The sequence below is a fragment of the Nipponia nippon genome, unplaced genomic scaffold, assembly GCF_047370975.1.
Source record: "Nipponia nippon isolate SJK-2023a ecotype South Korea unplaced genomic scaffold, ASM4737097v1 scaffold_3, whole genome shotgun sequence".
Taxonomy (NCBI): Eukaryota; Metazoa; Chordata; class Aves; order Pelecaniformes; family Threskiornithidae; genus Nipponia; species Nipponia nippon.
Window position 1 is genome coordinate 11,237,956 of NW_028262347.1, and position 22,036 is coordinate 11,259,991.

Genomic DNA, 22,036 nt, shown 5'->3' on the forward strand with positions numbered 1-22,036 from the left:
AAATAGCAGCATAAAGAATAATCAAAAACAAAAGATGGGAGTAGTTTTGTTATGAATATAATGGAACCAGAATTTCTATTGAGGAATTTCAGCTTCTTTGCTGAAGAATAATTCTACAGATCCAGTGATATTTTTGCTGCTACAGTGATTTACTAGCTGTAGGACCATTTTTTCTTCTCTGTTTTTTGTTTATTAGAATTTTGATGCCCTGATTTTGTGTTATTAGAATTATATAGTGACATGACCTGTTTCCACAAACTCTCTAGAAGCTCTCCATCAGTTGAAATACAAGACTAGAGAACATTGCATAAGGGAGCTGATATCATTTCAGAATTCATGCTGATGTTCTGTCTACTCTACAAAAAAAATAGTGTAGTCTAGAAAACCTACAGATGAATTTAATGATGATTGCTACAGCTGCAACATAAATTTTAAAAGTCCTAGGCTGTTAGAATCCAGGGCAAACTTTACTTCAGGATTCACTCAAAAGATTGATGACTCAATTCAGAATGTTTCAAAACCACCTAAGTACAGTCTTTATGCTTGGAAATGCTCACAACAAAAGCCATCATCTCCTAATTTCTATCAATAACTTACCATTTAAAGTCAGAATAATACAAATGTGGAGGCACAGCAAATTCTGTGGCAGGCCAGATTTAACACCAGCTTCTAGAATCTACATCTTCCCTTAAGAAAACAAGGAGCAAACATTTCAGGGAACAGCTTTATTCAAAGTACTGTAACGAATGTAAGCTCTTCCATTAACAAGCAGCCAGTTTAAATCAACCACTCATTGGTAAGTGACTAAAAGCTTGATTCAGAGCCCATTAAAGTAAATGGCAGTCTTTCTGTTGACTTCAAAGAGTTTTAACTTAGGACTGAAAATCAAAAGCTTCAGACATCTGCTGATGTCTGTTCAGAGGCCAAGACGAAATTAATTATTGTTGTTGGACTGTGTTTTGATGCTGCTTCTGGTGCAGGCAGAAATATGAGGTAAAGCCCTCCCAGTGCCAGTACAGAGCAGAAAACAGTGGAAGAACAACCACTGCCTACACAGCTCAAGAACGGAAAGTTCCTTCTTTCCTTCTTCCCCTTACACCCTAATGTCAAGCAGCCTACACTAGAGTGTGAGGGTTGTGATTTAATTCAAATACCATGATGTGCTATCATGACTCTAAGCATTTACTCTGCACAAGCTATCCAGTTCCCCCCGGCTACTGACATACATCAGAGAAGGAACCACCAATTTACCGTTGTTTGGATTCTAAATACACACATGAATTATTACATGCCTAAACCAGCATGTAATTCATATCAGATAGTTATGTCTTAAAATCTCTGAGTCTAACCAGGTTCAGGCAATATTTTCAAAATTCCCCTCTTATGGGTAATTTTTTGGGACGCAGATTCAGTTACTGCAGACATCCCTGATTCTGGAAAATGTTTTTTGCTGCAGACTACCAGCTTAATTTCAGGAACTTCAACATTTTGTACCCTAGTAGCTGTTGTAGTTACAGTAAGCTACGTGTATGAAAATAACTGAGAAATTAAGATTTGGAAGTGCTAGAATCCTGCCAAGAAGGTAGATATATCTACAGTGATCCACTAAATAAATTCTTAGAAAAAGATATGGGGAAGGAATTCAGTTTCAGAATGCAAAGTAGCAGTGTAGAAGTGCAAAGAGCAAAGCTGTAGCAGGGCAGAAAGGGATATAAAAACAAACGTTAACATCTCATAACCCAAATATCTAGACAATGAAATTTACTTGACAATTGCAGTTTCTATAAAATAAAATCAAAGTTAATACTCAAGTTACCTTTATATGCATGCACCTAGCTACCAGGTAATTAGAATTGAGAGAATATTTAATAGTTCCTAAAATATTTGCAGCAGTAAAGATTTCAATTCCTACATGGGTGTGGGATTTCAACAGTGGGAAATCAACCAGTTAGTGAATACCGAGCAACATGAGAAGCATTTCCAATAATAAACACAATTAGCAATGCAGATGAGAAATCTATCTGATTTATGGGCTGCATATGAAATTATAACACATTCATAAAATGTTACCCACAGAGCAATCCAATACATTTGTTTATCCGTGCTCCCAGATTAAGAAAGTAATGTTGTCAACCAACCAATTGTGGGCATTACAGATTCAAGATTAATTACCATCTGCATGGGACAGATGTTAAATCTTCAATTTCACAGCAAGGCGTCTATAGCTTATTTCCCATGGAGTGCTTTTTTCTCTGATCAATAAATGTATCAGCCTAGTTGTTCATCTTGCCACAGAGGTCAGAGGAATGACAAAGGTACATCTGTTTTTGTGTCAAATAAGGGCTGAGGAAATGAATCCTATCCAAGCAGATAAACAGCTCTGCTACAATTGTCCTTCAGTCTTCTACTCAGCTACTGATGATGATTAAGTTTTAAGCATTTGGGAATTTGTTAGCGTTAGCACATTAAAAAAAAAAAATGAAACAAAACACAAAAACAACCTTTTTGCAGATTCTCAAACAAGAGTTTGTGTGCAATTTTTATATGAGCTGGGCCTGATTCCCCACTGCACCTTCAGCTGATTCAGAGGTGCCAGTATACATGAAAGCAGATTTTGGCTAGCAATATACCTTCAAAATATGTATTCTTTTATTATTATTATTATTATTATTATTATTATTATTATTATTATTATTATTATTATTATCGTCATCATCGTCATCATCGTCATCATCATCATCATCATCATCATCATCATCATTATCATTATCATTATCATTATCATTATCTTTTTTGTTTTCACTTGTGTGAAGTAAGAAAGTCAAATTAGTTGTCATGTTTGTGACCCGAGAGTGCTGTCTTTGAAAACAACATGATAAATAACATGCTAAATGCATTGTTACTTCACAAAACAATGCAGAAGAATCTTCTCAACTTAGGACTAGACCCAGAGTGTTGCAAGACAGCAATCTCGCTTTGCCTTAACCATATAGCTCTCCGCTCTTTAGGTACTTCCCTAGTTTGCTTAAAGCTCCCTGCAACCTCAGCAACCTCAGCTCATGTAACCTCAGTCACCCATGACTGTTCTGAATTGCCTGCTCTGTGAAGATGGGAGGTCTAATACCATCCTGATTAGATAGACAGCTGTTTCTGTTCTGCTTAAGTTCCCTGGAGATGTCCAAAGAGCCAGAAAGTGTCAAAGCTACAATTACCTTTATCTGATGAAGCAGCAGCTTTGCTCAGCTCTCACATATGCACCAAGTCATCTAGGTCTTCTTTGATTCTTATTAGCCGTAGGAAATGACCCTTTCTATCCCCATCTCAGAGGAGTGCCCTAAGCATCATGGAGCACCCTGAGTAAAAATACCTTCCTCCTTCCTGCTAAAAGTCAGCCACTGTGCAGTCAGGTGCGTGACAGTCAGGGAGAGAGCAAAAGGCCTACCAGCAACTGGGAAGGCGAGACTTCTGGTCACTGACCTGGGGGGTGATTTTGATATCATAGAATCATAGAATCATAAAATAGTTTGGGTTGGAAAGGACCTTTAAAGATCATCTAGTCCAAGGCCCCTGCAATAAGCAGAGACATCTTCAACTAGATCAGGTTGCTCAGAGCTCTGTCCAGCCTAACCTTGAATGTTTCCAGGGATGGGGCATATACCCAGCAAGGCTTTAATAAAAAATACACATTGCTGGAAGGTGGGTTTGAAACCTTGCACGTTCCTCAACACGTGTAGGGGGAGTACTTTCACCAGCATAATCCATGACTAGATCCTCCTTTTGCAGTCTGAGCTCAGTCCCTGTGGGTGTGTAGAACGGTCTCACTTCCCAGGTGAGTGATTTGGCTTCTGGGCAATTATGTAAAGACAACACAACGTTGGCATGTGCCATACCATTAAACATGCTCTCAGTAAGCGTTAGCTGTATTTTCTCCCAAGAGGATGGATATGCCAGACATTTCCACACGGTTTCCTGAACTTCCAGAAGCCAATTAAACTGGATCTTCTTGTGAAGAGGGAGAGAGGTAGTAAATTAAGAGGTCTGGATCTCCTGCAGAGACAGCTGCGTAAGGCATTCAAATGTTTGTATTACACTGGGCTGAGCAGGATTTCCTGCCTGAGAGTCTGTATCTAACATTTGTATGAGGCAACACCTATGTTACGCATAAAAACCAGGCATGGGTTCAGTTGAGTTTCAAGTTCTACTTGAGAACCTAGATGCAATTAAAAAAAACTTGTGTGCTATATAACATTTGCTTAAAAAAAGGCTATGAACAAGTGCTAAAATCATATAATAGTTTGGCTTGCAAGGGACCGTTAAAGGTCATCTAGTCCAACACCCCTGCAATGAGCAGGGACATCTTCAACTAGATCAGGTTGCTCAGAGCCATGTCCAACCTCACCTTGAATGTTGCCAGGGATGGGGCATCTACCACCTCTCTGGGCAACCTGTTCCAGTGTTTCACCACTCTCATTGCAAAAAACTTCTTCCTTCTATCTAGTCTAAATCTACCCTCTTTTAGTTTAAAACCATTACCCCTTGTCCTATCACAACAGGCCATACTAAAAAGTCTGTCCCCATCTTTCTTATAAGCCCCCTTTAAGTACTGAAAGGCTGCAATAAGGTCTCCCCACAGCCTTCTCTTCTCCAGGCTGAACAACCCCAACTCTCTCAGCCTTTCCTCATAGCAGAGGAGTTCCATCCCTCTGATCATTTTTGTGGCCCTCCTCTGGACCTGCTCCAACAGGTCCATGTCCTTCCTCTGCTGAGGACTCCAGAGCTGGATGCAGTACTGCAGGTGGGGTCTCACCAGGGCAGAGTAGAAGGGCAGAATCACCTTCCTTGACCTGCTGGCCACGCTTCTTGTGAGGCAGCCCAGGATACAGTTGGCCTTCTGGGCTGCGAGCACAGATTGTGAGCTCATGTCCAGTTTTTCATCCACCAGTACCCCCAAGACCTTCTCCTCAGGGCTACTCTCAATCCCTTCATCCCCCAGCCTGTATTGATACTGGGGGTTGCCCTGACCCAGGTGCAGGACCTTGCACTTGGCCTTGTTGAACCTCATGAGGTTCACACGGGCCCACTTCTCAAGCTTAAAATACCATGTCGTACTGTATAAAGGCAGATTAAGGTTTTACAACTAAATTTTACTTTGTATTTTTATTCTTCATCATTTTATCAGTATAGAATACCAGCACTCCTGCTAGATCAGAAAATGTTATCCCCATTTTATAAATGATGAGCATAGACTCAGTAATCTGCCTAAGAATTCCTTTCCTTACATGTGTTCTAACTCACCCAAGTCCACCATGGGTGAATTAACTTCCAGATAATAATTCCTCTTTATTTTTCAAAAGTGTTTCAGATATACTACAGTGATGACTGTGATCAAAGATTTATTCTGTACTGAAGGCAAACATGCTGCTTTCTCTTGAGATGTTATATCTTGCGGACATTGTGTCCAGGACTTTTTGAGAATCTGGTTTATGATGGACCTCTTTATTTAATTTCATTGACAGTGCTCTCTATAAAGCTAAGTACACAGCTGTGCCACTGGAGATTCATGCAAGAGGAACTCATTGACTTTGAACCCTTGTTCTTTCAGTTATATCTGTTTCAGTGGAAAAAAAGGATAAACAAGGCTCTGAATCATTTTACACAATACATAGAAAACTTGAAAATTTCATTTACACTCTCAGCCATGAACTATAAGAAAACCAGCATTGTCCACATAAATACAGTTTCCATTAAAAATAAGCTATTCTTGCTGCTATTGTTGCAGCAACATTTAAAATGGGAACCAAGTCAAAAGTTAACACTGTTATTAAAGAGCTGTGGGGAGTTGGCAAGAATTTCTGTTGTTGCTTGAGAAAGTTAAGTGGAAGAAAGGAAGCAGGCAGTGGAGCTAGTCTAACAGAGGGAGGCTCAGAGCAAGGCCAAGGACTAGCCAGCTGAAAGACACAGTACAGCATGCCCACATGGAGCCAGGAGCTGTGATAAAGGGAATTCATATGCAGGACAAAGAGAAGTCTGGAATTGGGCATGGGAGCACAGGAGTCTGTTTGAAGGGGTTTCTTTCAATATCAAAGGAACACCTTGATAAAGTTGTGATATAGTTTCAGGCCCCAGTCTCCAGATATCTTTTGCACCTTGTTTATTGCAGGCAGGCTCCAGAAAATAGTTTTAGCAGCCCTTTATGCTATGTACCTTTCTGCTTAGTGGAACTGACAATGCTGAATTTTTTCTCTAGGCTTTTAAGTATAGAATTTGTATTGGGAGTATCTGCACTTCTCTGTTTGAAGATGTGTCATTTGGCAGAAAAAAATTAAGAATGCAGTGAGAAAAGAGAAATACAGAGGAGGAACATGATTCTGCAGCTTAATAATGACTTAGAAGAAAAAGGTTTTTTAATAAACACCAAATGAGAGAGAAAAGAAGACAGAGCAGGGAATGTACTTTGTCAGCACTCATCTGGGGCAGTCAGTCTTAGATTCTGATGTTCGTTTCTGCAACTGCTTCAATATAACACCCACTGACCAATCATTTAACAAAATAAGGAAGAAGACTGCCTCCCATGCATGCTGTTCAGGACCCAAACTATGGAGGTAAGCAGGGCTTTGGGGATGCCCCATCATGCAACATCTACTGTCTAGCTCTAGCGTTTTCCCGTGAAGTACAGATTCCTCAAATTGTTACTGAAATATTTAATTCTCTTTTTCATTTTCTTGATATACAGCTTTTCATTGGTGTCTTATACAATTTCCAACGTGCCTCCATGATATGATCTTTGTGAGAAAATGAGAAAAGAAGTAATCTTGAAGAGGAAATACTAGATGATAGGTAATGACAAGTGGCAACTACAAAGATGGTAGAATGGTTGGATGGAGAAAAGAACAATCCCTGAAAAAAAGCTATATGACATTTCTAACTGGAAATGCAAATGTTTTGATGTCTGTTTTCCTCTCAGACTGGAGTGAAATACATTGAAATATCCTGTGAGGAACAACCATGGGTGACAGTGTTGGCACAGCCAGAGCTGTGGGCCAGAGGAATGTGGTCCAGCCCATAATAGATACTGGAAAAAAGACAGACTAAGAACCACTGCTATTTGTTTTCATTTAATGTTTTGAAATATTTTCTTAAATAATAATAGTGGTACAGATCCTCTATTTTGTCAGAACACTTAATGCAAAAAAGAATATATTCCCTGCAAAATTAGCCCTAGACTTCACCACTGTCACAGGGAATTACTTTGTAGTGGCAGAGATGGAACTTGTGATTCTCCCTCTGCAAACCACAGTCTCTTTTCCCTGTCTCCCAAAGCACATACGCGAGATAAAAGAGAATATTTTTTAAATTTTAGGGTGCTGTGGAACAAAGCAATGGAACTTTTTACACAGGTCTTTTGTGGACGATACATGTCAGGCTAGACAGGAACACACTAAAAGTGAGGCCAGTTCCTATCACTGCCACCCACTTCAATGCTAAACACTGTGCTTTAAATTTTGGTTCTACAGTGACATAAGTGAGATGATTCTTTCCTTGTACGTCTCTTCTGTTGTGATTTCTGTTCTTCAAGTCAAAGTCTATTTTTTATTTCTGAAAGAGTACAATGAATCATCAGTCTTAATTGGGGAATAAATAGGCTTACCCCCTGTACAGGAGGATCAACCTAAGGAACATTTAGACAAAGTGGACAGACACATGGACCCAACAGGATGCACTCACAATTGCTGAGGGAGCTGGCTGATGCCATTGAGAGGCTACTCTCAATAATTGCTGAAAGGTCATGGCAATCGGGGGACTGCAAGAAAGCAAATGTCACTGCTATCTTCATAACAGGCAAGAAGGATCCAGGGAACAAAAGGCCAGTCAACCTTATCTCGTTTCCAGGAAAATGGTGGAGCAAGTCCTTGTGGAACAAACAAGTCCAAACATATGAAGGACAAGAGGAAGTAGTTAGCAAGAAGTTAAAAAAGGGAAGTCATACCTTGCCAACCTGATAACCTTCTACAAGGAAATAACTAAACCAGTGGAGGAGGGAAGAACAGGGGATGTTGTTTATCTTTATTTTAGTAGGGCTTTCAACACTGTCTCCCATAACATCCTTATAGACAAACTGACAAAGTATGGTCTAGATAAGTGGACAGTAAGATGGATTGAAAACTGGCTGAACTGCCTGATGAAGAGGGTTGTGATCAGCAACATTAAGTCCAGCCAGAGGTCAGTCAGTAGTGGAATACCCCAGGGGTTGATACCAGAGCCAGTACTGTTCAATATATTCATTAATGACCTGGAGTGCAGCCTCAGCAAGCTTGAAGACAATACAAAATTAAAAGGAGTGGCTGATACACTAGACCTTTGTGCTGCCACTCACAGAAACCTCAACAAGTTGGAGAAATAAACCAACAGGAACTTTCTGAAGTTCAACAAAGGGAAATGACAAGTCCTGCACTTGGGGATGAATAGCCCCACGTGCCAGCACAGAGGGTCTACCAGCTGGAAAAGGTTCTCAGGAGTCCTGGTGGACACCAAGTTCACCATGAGACAGCAATGCACCTTCACAGCAAAGAAGGCCAACAGCCTTCTGGGCTGCATTAGCAGGTCAAGGTAGATGATCCTTCCCCTATGCTCAGCACTGGTGAGATGCATTTGGAGTGCTGGGTCCAGTTCAGCACTCCTCAGTGCAGGACAGACGTGGACATACTGGAGCAAGTTCAGCGAAGGACCACGAAGATGATTGAGGACTTGGAGCTCCTGACATATAAGGAGAGGCTGAGTGAGCTGGTGTTTCTCAGGCTGGAGAAGAGAAGGCTCAGGAGGGGTCTTAGTACTGTGTATAAGTACCTGGTGGGAGGGTGCAAAAAACATGGAGCCAGGCTCTTTTCAGTAGTGCCCAGTGACAGGACAAGAGGCAATCGACACACAGTGAAACACAGGAGACTCTATCTGAACACTAGGAAACACTTTTTTACTGTGAGGGTTGCCAAGCACTGGCACAGGTTGCCCAGAGAGGTTCTGGAGTCTCCCTTGTTGGAGACAGTCAAAACCTGACTGGACATGGTTCTGGGCAACTAGGTGGTCCTGCTTGAGCAGGGGGGTTGGACCAGATGACCTCCAGAGGTTCCTTCCAACCTCATCAACTCTGTGATTCTGTGATAAATATAACTGTTATAGCCATTATAATTCAGAAGTATTTAGAAGCACAGATTCATTAGCTAGACCTTTTTCTGATCTATTATTTCTCTCATACTGGTATGAGAGATTCTATTCTGTTTTGGTTTGTTTTTTGGTTTTTTTTTGTGGATGGAAGATTACTCCTATCTGCTGATAACTGTTCCTGCTTCTCTAGTCTCTGCTTGCGTTTTCTCATACTCACGGTAATATTTCTACTTTTGTGGTTGTGTTTTGCCTCAAATGTGGATAATAAATGACTCATAACATTAATCTGCTTTGTAATTTAATAAAGTACTATGCTGCACTGGAATATCGGGTGGATAGTTTATACCACATAATGAGACAGCAAAGATACTGAAGCAGCAAAAGTGTCATTTCAAAATGACATGTTTTTGCAAAGTGTATAAACATCAGACAGATACCAATAATCATAGGTAATGAAATCCTGCAGGTACCTTGTAAGAGTCCTCACCAGTGCAATAACACCACAGCCCACAAAGGGGCACCCAGATGCTGCGTTTAAAACCAGAATCCTCCAGCGCCTTCTCATGTGTATTTCCAGACACTTAAACTTCAGAAGTTTCCAGGCAAAAGTTTTCTCTCACCATGACACCACTCCCAAGCCTCACTGAAATCCCAGCCTAGAAAAAACCTTTAAAGTCAACGGAGTTCATTTGAATACATAATTAATTAATCTCTCTTCATTTATCACCGTGACAAATATGATATAAGAGTAATTTATGGGTATTTCTTTTTTTCAAAACCATCAACACGTTTTAGGCTAATGAAACTGAGGCCAACAACAACATTAAAAAACAGCCTCAGAGGAAAATTGCCAAGTGCTTGTTTGGCCAGAATGTTTATCATAAAAATAACATTACACGTGCTCAAATTCTTATCAGTCAGATACTTCTTGAATTTGCTCCAGTTGCGTTTGGCTATGCCCTTCCCTTTTCTATTAAAGTATACCCACACAGACACTGCAATTTTGCCCCTTTCCATCGCTGGCAGCTCAGATATGACGCAGCTTTTCCAACAACCCCCCTGCATTCCCACTTTGCCTGGTATAGTGCTCTGAACATCTGTATGCCAGTCGTTTTTCCAGTAAAATCTATTTAACATCTGTGACCCAGTGGAGAAATAAAGAAGGGATGGGGCTAGTGTTGAGGCAACCATGATGTCAATGTTATACCCAGCTGATAAGAAACCTGAAATGAAAGGGGGTTTATAGCAATTGTACAACATTAAAAAGATGTGCATAATTAATATATGGCTGTGATTTCTGCACAGTACATTTGCCAGACCACCACTTTAATTGGCTAATGGTCTCTGAGAAAGCAGAGTTTTGCTTGCTGTATTGCCAAGAAGAAAAACCAGGAGAAATCAGACTGACTCAGCCAACAAAGGTAACTGCCTTACTGAGAGACAATTGACTGGTAACTATATATGAGCATCTCAGTGAGCCTATATTCCAACTGAGTGAGGACATTCTACAATTCTAAGGGACATTAAAAGCACCTTCTTGTCTATAATTAACCTTTCACTGTTGTGCCATGTTAATTAAAAAGAAAAAGTCTGTAATGATTGGAAAGTAGGCATTAAGACAATGGCATGGCATCAACTTCTATGGCTACAAATTCAGTCTGTTAATTTTAACTCTGCCTTTCTTTTCAGAACAATGCCTAATACTGTATCTGCAATGACAGCATCCGATAATATGCATTTATACAGGTTTACATCACTTTGCAAAACTAGAAAACATGTCATATTTCCAATACAAATCACTCATTACAGCAAATGGCAATAGCTTTGGCTCAACCTGTCAGGATAGTCACTGGAGAATGATAGTCGCGTGTAAGTAGCAAGATTTAAGAGATTTTATTTGGATTTCTGTGTTACTGCCTATGACTAGAAGGCCAAACAAACAGCACTTAGTTATTATCTGAGAAACGTGAAATAAAACTGATCAATTTTATCTCTTTGTTTTCAAAATAAAATTGCACAGTAAAGTAAGCAATCCATGATATAGATTCCAGCTATAGATGACAAGTTCATTCATTCTCCTGTGTTTTTGCAGACTGAAGTAACAAGACAGTAACATTGTATGTGACCAGCAGCTTGCTGGAAATGTCTTTGGCAAAAGGGGGCTATTTGTCACCACCTGAACTTGTATTACACCATTTAGCATATGCTTGCTTAAAATCTTGCTGCAGAATGAGATACGAAGTGTCATGAGACTCAGCTGTAAGATAATAGTATGCAGCCAAGCACATTTGTATCTTGATATGTCTGGTACAATAGAAAGAATTATTATGTCCTATCCATTTACTGCACATTGCAGTCGGAGTTGTAATTGGCCGGGATGGTTAAGATTTGATTTAAGGCAGTGATTCCATCAACTTGGCTTTTGCTAATAGGGCATAAGTGTTCCATACAGCATTATATCTTCCCATGTTATAGCCTGCCCTAGGTTAATTGTGTGCCGCAGTCTAATCTGTTCCTGGCTTTACATCATTTGCTATGAGAGAATACAGATGCATGCATTTGATCACTCTCCATCTTTACAAAAGAGAAGGATGATATTTCTTAGAGGCTTACCCAAAATATCACCATTTTCAAATCAATAACAATTGTTAGGAGGATTGCAGATTCCATTTTGACTCAGTAGGACATCTGATGGATTACAGTGATCAAAGCTAAATATCCTTTGGCATCAGGGTAAGGTCTCTTATTTTATACTTGTTATAGACTAATGCAGAAAAATCAAAGAATTAGATAACAAATGAACATTAGTGAAGTGAGTAATTAGAAGTATGGTTTATGGCCAACAGTAGTTAAATGGCTTCATTTTTATTAGAAGTATGGTTTATGGCCAATAGTAGTTAAATGACTTCATTTTTAAATATATATGATGAATCATATTAGTAGAATGGAACGTAATGGAAGTAATGAATGCCTAATTCTCTTATGGAAATGAATAATGCCAGTTTCAGACAGAATCCTAATTACATAATTGTGCATGAGTTTTTTGGCTTATTTGTTTTTCTGAAGTCAGACCTGTGAATAGTTTCAGATTATATTCTTAATAGCTTTTGGGTTTTTTCCTGAGAGACAAGATGATGCAGAAAGAGCTATATGGAGTCTTTCACCTCTAAAACTTTATGGCAGTGATTTGGATTGTCCCCAGGTTGGTAGCAGTCATATATTAATAACATTATTGAGTGGCTTTTTCAATAGGTTTCCCAGTTCATTTTTGTCATGGACTATGGTGTGCAGGACAGAACTACCAACAGGATTGACACCTTTGCTGGAAATGGAAATTCCTAGAAGCTGACGGCTGAGGCATGCTGGTGGGGCAAGATAGTGTTAAACTTGATAACTACAGCAGTTGGTAACAGCCTCCTAACGGTCTGGTAAGTTGAGAAGCAGGATTCTGCAGTTCTATTTACTGTTGTATTTTTCAAATGCAGGAAAATAAAAAAATCAAATCAGACATGTAAGAGATTGGAATTTGCAGCCCATTTCTACCCCCTCTGGTCAAAGGATCCTGCACTGATTTCAGTTTATAACTATAGCCACCTCCTTGCTGTTGCAGGAGCTCTGGTTTGTTCTCCAGTTTGTTGAAACTAGTGGTTAAAACTATAATCAGGACCTAAGTATAAAAGTCCAAAATTCCTTTCTGTGATGACAGTTTCTCATTTGATTTGTGACAAGCCAACTAGTCTCTCAGACTCCTCTTCTTATACATGGCAATGGCACACCATGGTGTGTTCTGGAGTCCCATCTTGCAGGTAATGTTCCACAGCTCCCTTCTGGCTCAAGTATGCAGATTTCCTTGACGCAGGGAGAAAAGCGTACAATTCAGGACACCACAGAAGTGCTCCCAGGTCCGTCAGAGGGCCCTAGCCACAGAGTTGCAGTTTCTCCTTCCTGCAATAGAGAAAAGAGCACTCTCCTATTACCCTGTTGTAAAGCTTGTGAGACATGGATACTTTGGAAGCGGATTCAGTCCACTTGATACATTAAAAAGAACTCAGAGTGCTGTATAACATTTCAGGAAGTGGTGCTACCAATGTCAAATACAAAGACAATACAACTGGGTTTTGTGCAACATAGATTGTGCTACACACACAACCTGCTATCATGCTTGCAAAGGCAATGACAACATATTAGCATCTTTTGCTGATGACTGACTGACTGTGGTGAGGGACTGACTTCTCTCACCACAAGTTTTCATTTCATTAAAAACATGATCTAGACAAGGTGCGTGCCTAACATATACACCTGAGCTCTTTCCCTTGCCCTTTCCTTCTGCACACTCCCTCTAACAGCAAGTAGTTGATGCAACAGCCTGAAGCAGCTCATAGAACATCTTAGTAAAGGAAGAGACAGATGTCCCTCTTGTTGTCCCAAGAGACAAGTGAATGTACAGGTTATTCAGAAAAATCAATATTTTAATGGCTAAGAATTGCAAATTTTGAAGGAAACCTAGAATGAACCTTGAGGTTCTGATTGGTTTTAAAAGCTTTGCAACAGCTTAGTGCTTTCCTTGACCACCCTTCATCAGGATACTGGCTGCTGTGATGCTGAAGACTTTAAAAGAATGTGGAATTGTTTATTATTTCCATTTTTTGCTCTTCCAGTGAAAGATAAAATATAAAAAAGGTCCACAGGGCTGTGAGCGAATGGAGACATTGAGCCTTGTGTAGCACTAGGAAGAAGCTGAATTGAAAGCTACTTATCTTCAGACACTGATACTTTCAGAAAAACGCCCCTGGCTAGGAGGTTTCTTGCAACTCCCATTTTAATTCCTCTCATAGAAAGTAGACTTTCAAACTCATTCTGCTGTTGGGGAAAAGTAGCAAGGCTACTGTGTATTGGAGGGCAAAAGGGGTCCAGAGGGAGAGCTAGAGAAAAAAAACATGACAGTCAAAGTCAGTGCAAAACAATATGTTTCTTTTAATGTGTTTACCAGGAGTCATTGTTCTAGCATTTTTTCAGTCCTGCTCTGTGAAATACACTTCACAAGGGACTGTTGGAGTGTACACAACAAAATAGACAAATGCAATTTTAAGGCAGATTGTTTAAAAAGAAATGAATAGCAAATTTTAAAGGACTACAATATGATACTCCAGGGAATGCTCCAAGGGAACAAATGGCTTATGCAATTCAGGATATGTGACACTGGCCCTCCCAGAGCGTCAAGTGGGGGCAAAGATAATGCATATGCTTTTAATTGCAAGATTACGGTTTTAGGCCTGTGCAGGTCTCCTTTGTTAGGTTATGAACCAAGCCACTCCAGTCAATTGGACTTTTTCTAGTGACTGAGCTGACGTTTAAACTAGGACTGAAAGCTTGGCTATTTTTTATTACCTCCTTTAATTTGCAGGGTTAGAAATGCCCATTAACATTGAGATATGACAATATTCTGTGAAGTATTGGGTATTCTGTCTAGTAATAAGTAAGATTGGAAGAAATTGTTATTCTGTTTGCGTTTTAGTTAAGTGTCCAAAGAGAATTAAGTTGCCAGTCTTTCTACCAAAAAGTTGTTGGAAAAAACTTCAAAAATATATTTGTAATCCTGTAGCATCATGTTGTTTAAGTTTTACTTTCAAGTGTCAAAAGGAAAGTTATTTTTCACATTCAACTCTCAGGTTTTATTTTGAGCTGCCAGTGAGGGTTACGATTGCTAGCAAGTACAGAAGTAATTATTTCTTAACTTAAATTCATAGATGTGTTGCTGAATAGTCATTGAATAAACTGTTGTGATTTTCAGAATTATAACAATTGGAAGCCTGTGTTGATTTTTTTACAAAGTTTTCTGGATCTCAAATTTTTTTATACAACTTCTCAAGTTTTAAAACACAAATCTCATCTAATATATTCTGAATCTCAGTTTCTAAGCAGCAAAGAATGTAAGTGGAGATTATTTTTGCCAGACAAATTTAGAAGGATAGATCCTGAGCAGATGCAGACAGTGTATATAAATGACTGAAATGAAGTTAATCAAATTACAGCGTTTAAGGTAGAACTTAAAATAAAACAAAGCAAAATTCCAAATATCCAGAGTTTGCATGCATTACATTACAAAATAAAGCAGGAGTAGGTCTGGAACAAAAATAAGTCTTCTTTTTAATGTCAAAATTTCAAATCAAACCCTGTAGTTACTGCCCATGTCTGCCCCAGTGCTGGGGCCGAATGTATGGATGGTTCCTCTCTCCCATAACTTAACATTGGCTCATTTTGATTCATTCATTGCACCCCATAACATGATTTATTGTCTCTTACTGTGTGTGTGATATATTGCTATTTCATCAAGCTTTTGATGCAGCCCATCATTCAACGTGTTCCAGGCAGCAGAGGCTTCAGTATATACACAAGCATTGTTTATAGTGGTTCTGCATCATATTTAATGTTGCAGGTATATTGGTTATCCAGGTAACTGTTATCTGAGAGGCATTCATCTTGTTCCTTTGCTTTTCTCTCTTCATCAGAAAGTTAAAAATAGGATTGGCTTTGATGCAGAACATTAATTTGAGGGAACTGATTTGAAGACCACAAACGAAACCTGTCATCTCTCACCTGCAGCTTCATCAAATGTGAGGTGGTCTAATTTGCCAGGTTTCCTAGAGATGTCAGGAACAGCTGCTACTCATTTATGGCTTATAAAGGGGCTTTAATCAAAGCTGTGTGGACTCTCAGGGCTAGCACCAATGGCAGGAAAAGACTGAACTCACTAGGTCCTTATTTATTAGTGTTAGGTTAATAGGTTTTTGAAAAATAATATCTGGCTGCTGTAGTTGGAAAGGTTGGCAGGCTTAGATATTAGTACAGTAAGGGCTGTACAATAAATATTTGGTCTAAAAAGAAAGTCAACAAAGATGTAGCTTCTGAAAGATAAATGCTGCAATGGTAAATGTCAAATATTGGGACAATACTAAGAAAGAGATTTAATATCTGATGTCTGCAGGAGGAGAGCCAGATAATGAAAGCATTGAGATTATGCACAGGATTTTTCTTCACATAGTAATTTAAGAAGGATGGAAAGAATCAAGAATCTTGATATAAAGAAAATTTAGAATCTGAAAGAACTGCAAGTTTGTTCAGCAATACAAAGTTTCTAATGAGCTTTAAAAACAATGTCTCTGAGATGGACCTGAAGGCTGAATAGCAGGCAATAGCTCTCATGAAAAATTTAGTTTTCCTTTTCCCTGGGCAATTTCAACACAAATCTCTATTTCTATTTTTATGTCTTTATTTCTGTTAATACTTCTATTCTCAATGGAATATTTCAGCTTGCAAGCTAAATGACTCTTCAAGCCAGAATGATTAGACTTTGCTGATCTGGCAAAAACAATGATAAATTTTAAGAAGTTGCTGTGAAGGTACAGCTCTTACTGGTGAAGGCAACTGCCAAAACTTATATGGGAAGGACATATAGAATGACATATGTCAGCATCTCACAATTCAGCAATTGGCTGTAGGCAAAAATGGTGATATGAGGCTGAGGGCAATCTACACTATGAAGGTAAAAGCTTGTGTCTAAAGTCTTACATGAGCTGCAGGTTTAAAAAGAAATGGGAAGCCTGACTAAGTCAGCCATGATCTAATTATGATTGAACTAACAGTTAGATACAGGGCACTTTCATTATCAAAAAAAGAGCCATGATGTATCTGGGTGGCTGTGTGTAAGTAGGTAATGGATTATTTGCATGGGTGACTGCAGTGGTCAGGGCATCACAGGCTAATCATAACAGGGTGACTGTGTGCCAACAAAACGTTAATGAGCAGCTAGTGTCATAATCAGCAGTCTGACTTGCAGCAGTCATGGAGAGGGCACCGCACAACGGCACATGCAGATGGGACACATCCAAGTCTGGCATAGTAGGTTATTTGCCTGAATACATGAATTGAAGATATGACATTGATAAAACTGAAATATGTGTGTGCTAGACACATGGATAAAATATTCAACTGATTTAGAAACATCTAATATTGGGTTTGTGTATTCTGCCAGTCATGGAAGGTAGTCAGTCAGTAGGGATCTGGTTAAATGTATGTGGAAAAGGGGACATGACTCAACAACTTTGATCTTGAGCTGCTGCTGTATAATTTAAACCCACTTTACACTGTTTGATCACTATTGCTTTGCTACCTGCTATTTACTATTGCAATTAATAATATAAGAATGTAAGTGATGAATCCAGGATTGAAATATATCCTTGATTATTGGGCTAAGCACACTTTTGAGGAGTTAAACATGGAAACGCTATTATTTGGTTGGGATGCTAGGAGAGGCAAGAATGCAAAAGAGAAAGACCACGGACAGCTAGAGAAGGACCAGTAGAAGGATATGAACTTTTCCATAGCCCCATGCTGTTTGCAGACTGAGCGTTTTTTCCAGGTCACCCTCAGAATGTAGATGGTCACATTTCTTAAAATAAAAGAAGTATGAATAAAATATAAAAACAGCTTTTCAGACGTTTCTTGTGTGAAAAGTCTTTTCCCTTCTGGTGAAAATGTTCCCACTGCTAACTTGAGGAAGTCAAGTCCTTCCTGTGCTATAGTTCAGTCATCATAACTGCTGACATTACTCTGACTTAACTCCAAGACTGCCCTGGTACAATATCTGCTGGCAGTCTGGCCTTCTCCACTAGATTTCAAGTGTATTTTTCTTTAGTCTGTCTTTAAAGACTATTTCCTGCTTTTTTCTTTCTTTTTTTCCCCCTACAGATTTCTTCCCAAGCACGTTCAATATCAGCTTTACTTATTTGCTTTTTTGCTCTCAGCACTGGACCTCCACACTCTTATCCAAAGACTCCATTCCTTGAGAGTCCCTCAAAACAACACTGTGCTCTTATAAATAGACTTTAGTTAGTCATCTGTTTTCTGTCATATGAGCAGGAGAAGCTGGGGAATAAAGTGCACTTTAGACCTGGAATCTGCATATCTCAAAGGCCCAGTTCATCCTGCAATGTTTTATACCTAAAATGGAAAGACTTGCTAAATTTAACTTTTACCCTCTGGATGAGAACACAGACTCATGTCCTCAAAATTCTGGAAGGAAACTTTTTTTTTTTTCCCCAAAAGTAAAATATTCTAGATACTTTGTTTTTTGAAAACTGATATTAAGGAAAGTTAGCAGTAACAAAGCTGTCCCATAGAGGAGTTCCTCAACACTGCACAACCTCCAAACAACTTTTAACTTCCCAAATCTGATGAATCAAAAATAATTCATAAGAAGAATAGCCTCATGCCTTAGAGCTTTCAATATGACTTATGGCAGGGTTCCTCTCTGGGAGGTGAGGTTATGGGGTGTAAAGTAGAAATGCTCACCCTAAATTGTGGTAGGGGTCAGGCCTATTTCCATAGGTCCCAAAACTGGAGAAAGATGAGCTCTTCTTTTTATTCTGTTCTCATTTCATGTACAGTAGAGAACCAAATCTGCTCCTTTCAATACGAAATATTTTTATTTGAATGGTATCTGTGTCTGTGGACTTTTCTAAGTATGTCTGAGCTGATATAAAAGCCTCAGATTAGTGCTCTGTTCACCACTGAGCTTAGACAATCTGTTCTCTCAAAGTCAGATAGCATCATTATTTACCTTTTAGAGTCTCTGTTCAGGGCTAAATATATTCAACCAACCAGGCCACCATAAAGACTGAGTCTGGAAAAAAATGTTAAAGCTGTCCAGATAGTGAAAGCTTTGTGCAGATATGTCCTGGTAAATGGATTAAATGAAAGGCAGGCAGTTTTTTTCCTAAACTTGCTTTCACAGCAAACAGGAAAATAAAAAAGAACAGGCCAAGTACCGACTGTTCTCTTTGTCCGTTCACTGGTCAGGTTTCCTTATTTCATTTGTGGTCAATGGAGTGATTTTAAGAGTCACTTAGATTTGTTTTGACAAAGTGTAGTTGACAGGATTAACTTCTCTGAATTATCCATTGCTTCTAATCTCACATAATGGCATTTGAATTTTTGTTACATCGTATTAACAGTAAAACTGTCAGGAAGCACTTTGCTATTTATTTTACTTTTTTTTTTCATGGTGTAAAGACATTCTGCACATACTTTAAACCCTGGAAGTATCAATAAGTTGCTACTGGAGAAAGAATACACGACCAACATTTTGCCATTCATTTGGGCTGGATTAGGAAGTTGAGAGCTTTTGCTGTCTAGAGAACAAGCCTGAGGCTTCATGCTCTAGCCCCATCTTGCCGTATCATCTTCACGTATCTGTGCCACACACGTTTGCAGCTGTATTCTCCCATCCCTAAAACAGATATGGCAACACTTATCTCCTTTGCAGGAACATTGTGAGATATGACCAACTAATATTGTGAAAGTACCTTAAAGTCACAGAACAAATATTCTCTTTCAAAATGTTGTTCTTCTCTAAAAGCCTTTTATTTGTTAGCAAGAAAGGTGTCTTCTTAACTTTCTCAGTCTCCTCTCCCTGTTCTTTACCCTTCCCACTATGAATATGCATCATGCACAGACATTGAAGAACTCATTGGTAGACAGGAATGACTCCATCATTTTTCAGTGTCAAAATCTGACTGTGTATGGTAGGATCACTGGATAACTCAGATTGGAAGTGACCTCCAGAGGTCACCTAGTCCAGCCCCTGTGCAAGGTCGCTGAGCACACCCTTAGCCCTCAAGGAGGTCAGGCCTAGGGAAGGAGCTTGGGGTAGGGCAGAGCTGCCTCGCTGAGGGCAGCCCGTCCCCCAGGCTGTGGGGAGAAGCCTCAGTAGTTGGTGGGAAGGCTGCAGCCAGGGCTTGTTCCAGCCCAGGGAGCTGCTCCGAGATGAGGCTCTCACCCTTAGCCCCCTCCTGAGCTATAGCCCCTGCTGCATTGCTACCGTGTCTGTGATTGAACACAGTCCATGGATCTGTGCCCCTGCCCATGAGCTGACATCCCAGCTCAGCTCATCCCATACCTGTTCTTCAGGGAGGTTTCCAATGCCCAGGGCTGGTGCTGCCCTGCCGGTCCCCCTGCCTGCCCTGCTCCTGGTTGCAGGGGATGACCCTGGCTTCTGGGTCGTGCCCTGTGCACTAGCAAGCTCCTGCCACCCCTGGCCCCTCAAAGCTGGGCCAGGTATGAGATCAGACCAGGTTGCTCAGAGCTTTATCTACTGAAGTCTTGTAAACTTCTAAGGATGGAGACTGCACAACCTCTCTGGACAGCGTGAACCACTGCTTGAATGTCTTCACATGGAAAAAGTTTCTGAACACCTCTTGTTTCAGTGTATGCTTTTTGTGAAGAGAGTGGGTCCATCTTCATGCTAAACTCCTTGTAGGTATTGGAGGGCTGAAGCAGTGTCTTCTCCAGGCTGAACAAGCCTCATCCCTCAGTATCTCCTCACAGGGCAGATGTTCCAGCCTTCTCAGTGTCCCCTTGCTGAACTTAGAATCATAGAACCATAGAATCATAGAATCATAGAATCATTAAGGTTGGAAAAGACACTTAAGATCATCGAGGCCAACTGTTAACCTAGCACTGCCAAGTCCACCACTAAACAATGTTCTCAAGCACCACGTCTACCCTTCTTTTAAATACTTCCAGGGATGGAGACTCAACCACTTCCCTGGGCAGCCTGTTCCAACGCCTGACTACCCTTTCGGTGAGGAAGTTTTTCCTAATATCCAACCTAAACCTCCCCTGGCACAGCTTGAGGCCTTTTCCTCTCATCCTATCTCTTGTTACTAGGGAGAAGAGACTGACCCCTACCTCCTTTCAGGTAGTTGTAGAGAGCAATAAGGTCTCCCCTCAGACTCCTTTTCTCCAGACTAAACAACCCCAGCTCCCTCAGCCGCTCCTCGTGAGACTTGTGCTCTAGACCCTTCACCAGCTTTGTTGCCCTTCTTTGGACATGCTCCAGCACCTCGATGTCCTTCTTGTAGTGAGGGGCCCAAAACTGAACACAGCACTCGAGGTGCGGCCTCACCAGTGCCGAATACTTGCTCCACTTTATGTGTGTCTTGATTTGGGGGTCCCAAACTGGATGCAGTATCTAGGCATGGTCTAGAAGTGGAGAAGAATCACTTTCCTTGATCTACTGTCTCGCTCCTGCTCATACAGCCCAAGGTGCTCTCAGCCTTCTCTGCTGCCAGGGTGCATTAATGTCTCATGTGCAGCTTGCTGTCTGCCAAGACCTCCAGGGTCTTCTTCACAGAGCTGCACCTAGCCAAGCAGTCTCCAGCGTGCATCACTGCAAGCAGTTCTTCCTTCCTTGGTGCCTCTTTGGGTGCCTCTGGATGGCAGCCCTGCGCTCAAGCATGCCTACTGGTGTCTCCCCAGCCCCTGCAATTTGACATCATCTGCAGACTTGCTGAGACTGCACTCCATTGCCTTCTCCATGTTGCTGATAAAGATGTTAAACAGGATTTGTCTCAGGCTAGACCCTTATAGTATCCCGCTTCTTACCAGCATCCAGGTAGAGAAAGAACCATTAGCCACTATCCTTTAAGCACAATCATCCAAACAATTTTTTACCCACTCATCCAGTTGTTAACACCCTATCTTGAATACAAGTACGCTGTGGAAGATGGTGTCAAAAGCTTTGCTAAATTCCAGGTTAATGACATGCACTGCTGTCCCCTCATCCACAGATCTGGTCATTTCATTGTAGAAAACAAACAATCAGGTTGGTCAGGCATGTTTTACCTTTAGTAAAGTCATGCTGACTGTCCTAATCACCTTCTTTGCCTTCATGTTCTCAGAAAACGTGTTCCAAGAGAGCTCACTCCATGAACACCAGACAGGCCCTCTCAGCCCTCAAGTCTTGTAACCACTGTAACCTATTTAGTTAAAGACTGCAGCTTGCTGTTCAAATCCATCTCAGAAGAAAAAGAGCCCT